The sequence below is a fragment of the Drosophila yakuba genome, chromosome 3R, assembly GCF_016746365.2.
Source record: "Drosophila yakuba strain Tai18E2 chromosome 3R, Prin_Dyak_Tai18E2_2.1, whole genome shotgun sequence".
Taxonomy (NCBI): domain Eukaryota; kingdom Metazoa; phylum Arthropoda; class Insecta; order Diptera; family Drosophilidae; genus Drosophila; species Drosophila yakuba.
The window spans coordinates 13,503,774-13,508,260 of NC_052530.2; positions in this window are offsets into that span (position 1 = coordinate 13,503,774).

A 4,487-nucleotide genomic window follows, 5' to 3' on the forward strand; every position below is an offset into this window, starting at 1 on the left:
TAAACTTCTTAAATAAGTTTTTATTGAGATTATTATAATTAAAAATTAGGTTTATGGATAGTGCAAGTAAAGACAGCTACTTGCTTGAATCAATTGAAAGTTAAAAAATTAACTGTATTACTATACTGGGTATTATAAATTTTTATCCTTTCCTGCTTTACAAAAATTGGGGTGCTTGGATTATTTAAATTAAAGTTATCCTTATTTGTATAAAAGGAGTTTAAATAAAGTAGTTTCCATAAATGTTTCCATAAATTGTGAGTGCTTCTGCGAACGGAATACAGATGGCGCCTTTGTACTCTGGATAGTCGAGCGCTTCAGCTGACGGCTAACAGATGTCGCCTCTGTGCATTGGCCTTTAACGACTGTTTCCCGGTAATAATTGGATGGCCAACTTGCTTTTGGCTTCTAATTGAAGCTTTCCATCTGCAACATCTGCATTTTCGCATTTCTATCTATGTACATCCGTGTCCTTCGCGGTGCGTGCGTCTTCTTTGCTGCTGTCCCACAACAGCACTTGGCCATATTTTACCGCTTTTAAGCAGCGCGTAAATACTCACGCTTACTGCAAGAGTCCATTAAACGGTCGTAAAAACTTTACGATTCCCAATATGAGATTCTCTTAATACGATTTTTTATGATATTGAAATCTCCTTTCGCAGCGAGCCCATCATCGCCCATCTTTCGAGTCAGCAGCGAGAGACCATCTGAGGCCCACTCGCTTCCTCCCCCTGCTGCTCGCTTTTCCGCCTTTTTCCAGCTGAGGGAAAGCGGAAAAGCTGGAAAACTGAAAAACCACCGCCGCAGGTATCATAATATCCCCCCTCGCCAATGGGGCGTATGCGTGTGTTTTAATACCTTGTTGAGGCCTATAAAACACGCTCGTCATCCCGGGCGATGACGAAAACACAGCGATTGGGTTGTCGAATTTCAGTCAGTTAGCCTGGCCAAGGAAACCATTAGGGGGAAATAGTAATTTAGTTTCTAGACCTTCGGAAATTATAAAAGAAATAGTAAGATAACTTAGACGCATATTTGGTGTCCAAACATTTAATTCCGTACATACATAAAAATAGAACATCAATAAACATTTTGATGCATTAATTGAGATACCAATTTTATGGTTTGGGGTGCTGTAAAAATGTAAATAATAATACTTTAATTTAATATTTGTTAGTTTTGTTCTTGTTCTTGTACGAAGATTAATACGAGATGTACCAACGTGGAAATGAAAATCATTACAATTATATACTAATTAAAGCGCTGTCGATGACTCAATTTACCTCAAGAGGCACTAACAACATTTCTATGACAAAATATTCTATGTCCTAATTTGTTTTTTATTATCTTAATCTATACAGCTCTGCTCTCCTCTAATAATAATTATTTCCTTTTATATTTTTAGACAATAATTATTCAGCAGAAATGGTGAGTTGAAAACATGTATCCTCTAGCCGTAAGTCTCATATATATTTTTGCTATGAACTTTATCGCGTAACCCACGAACATGTGTATTTATTGATTGCGCCATTAACGAGTCAGTATATCATTAGTGCAATTAAACAGCAATAAATGAAGAGGAAAATACTCACAGCCAGACAAGCGGACATTAGGTGTGCACTCGTATATATTTTATTGAGTAATTTGAAGGTGACTTGAGATCGCTGCCGTGGTGATGACGATGACACGGAGACCCAGATTCGGGGTGACCCATAAACCCGACCGCATCGGGGATTAAAAAATGATTGCGTGAGAAGGCATTTAGTAATCGTCGGAAGAACTCATTCGTCAGTTGGAGGCGATCCGGGGAGGGGAAACCACGGCCAAACAAGCCGTAAACCGACGCTATAAAAGTGTATCAAATTAGGGAAGGAACTTGATGTGCAGGGAGTTTTTACTTTTTATTTCCACCACCGCCACTGAGCCACACTTTTCACTCCAGCCGAGTCTCACTCAATGCCATTGATTTGATGGCGAGTGACAATTGATTCAGGCCTCATTACTCACTCCTGCACTCGCCTCTGCCTCTGCCTCTGAGCCGAAATACTTTACAGTCTTTTTATGGGCAATTACTCCTGTCTTCTAGCGGCTTTTACGATCCGCACTCAGCGCCAGATTGCACTCGCATTGGCCATAGTAGTTCTCGGGTTGTGGGAACCAACAAAAGAGAACTGGCTGGCAGCTTGTTAAATGAATGGATTTTCGAGTGCGACATGAATGCATCTATAACTGTGTAGTGTTCGTAACCATGTTGTGCTGTGAAAGTATGTTTATAGCCTTGGGCATTCTAATCGATATGAAATCAATACAGAAAACGACTCAATGCAACAGTCGAGTAGACTTACAGAAATAAATTAAATATAATCTATTAAATCTATAAAAGCCACAATGAATAATTTGCTTACAAATAGGATTTCACCTTAAAATGTCAACTTAAAACATAACTTAAAAACGATACCCTTTTTAATTGGTACCAATTACATAAAGGGAAGAAACGTTTTGTTTTAACTTAATATGGTAAAATCTTTATTATAATTAGTTTTCACAAATTTTACTGATATTTTAATTATAATACACTTGCTATACTTATATGATATGTATATAATTGAATATGTAAACTAGCTTCTGATTACAATATTAATAAAATGGTGTCGAAAATAATGTATAATAATAAAAATAACAATTTGTTCGCCTATAGCGATTAAGTTACGCTACTTTTATTAACTTTCATTTACCCATTCAACAGTTTATTCATGTCTTTTTTGTTTTACAAGAGTTTCCTTTCTTTTTATGCCTATTTTGTTATAGATACAACCTGTCGCTCGAGAGATTACAAACGGAGCTGTTTTTATGGTTTGTTCCGCTTTTGTTTAACGATTCCGAGGATCACACGTAATGCCCACGCAATCCACCACCGAAGTCAGAAAACCGACTCAACGAAAAGCAGCGCAGCGCACCGCAACTCGACTCAACTCGACTCGACCGAAACTCGACACTTATCCCTGGGAACTCAAAATAGTGCTTTATTGTTGGAAATTACGCTTCTCTTATTTATTTACTTTTTCTGCATTTCGTTGCCGCTCCACTCACTCCCACCGCTTCAATTTTTATATGTTTATTACGGTTATTATCGTTTAATGGGGCTCGTTCGCTGGTTAGTGCTGTTGCTGTGTTTCTTGCCCCAGTAGTTGTGTCAGACTAACGTGTGAAGTTGTTTTATTATTTGTTTTGATTATCAAAATGGGCGTTTTACATTTTTCCGGTCGTTGGGCGGCCCACCTGCCACGGGCCCACCGCTTATAGCCCACATCCCATAACCCCGGGGCAAAGGCAGTAAATCACAGCCCGCTGTGAGGGGCTGAGTATCTGGGCAGCAGTACACTCGAAAAACAATAACCCTTCGCCCGAGCAAATCTCTTTTAATTATTGGGCGGCTGGGCATTGCATTCCATATCAAATACATCACAGCAATTAAGCATTTAATCAATCTTTAATGATTTGTTGACAATCTCCAAGTAAAGCTGTTTAATTAAATTAGGACTTATTTTAAAAGTAGATAATATGTAGCTTAAGTACAAAAAATGTTTCACCTATTATGTATACATTAACATTATATTGTTGAATTTAAGTATGTTTCTTTGCAGTAACACAGATTTATACATAATCTAAAGTTATAAAAGATGGAAATGCCAAGTATTGTTTTCAGTGCATGAGTAAATCCACTCATTCGCACTCGCTATATGACCCATAAGCAGAAACCAAAGTGTGGCAAAACGTTTAATTTAGAATTTATGAGCAATTAATTTTAAAGCACTCTCAGGCCGTTAACGCCGTTACTGCCCCTCCCCCTCTTGACCACTATACACCCTTGGCCATTAAAGAATTAACAAGCCAGCATGCCAAAAATTGATTGTTTAGCCAATCCGCTAATGGATCAATTACTCAATTGTTATAGCTGAAGAGTTGGCAGTCCTATTTGAGCACGACGAGTCGAATTCCAGCAAACAGACAGGTAAAAAGCACATTAAGTGCAGATTTATAAATAAAAATTAATTAAAATAAATTTGTTATGCTTAAGAAACTGTGTATTGAGGTAAGCAAATCAAATGTATAAGTGCTTAGCTAATGGATATACATACATTATTATATATAGAGATAAGAGAATTCTGTGATGTTGTATGGTATAAAACAAAATACTAAAAATAAAAAACAAAATAATTGACATGATTCTTTCTAATTTTATTTATGTGCATACATAATAACATAGTTTAAGGATCCCCATATTCAATGGAGTTCGTAATAAAAAAATAGCTTCATGAAATGATTATAACCTGGTGTCCTTATTTAACTTCTTAAGTAACGTCAATGTATAAAAATTAATCAATTTATTGTATATAACTTTTTTCTTTTATTTATTGGATTAATCGCTAAAACTTATAATTTACTTCACAGCGACTCCTCCGTTTTTCCCCGAAACTCTCTGTGTA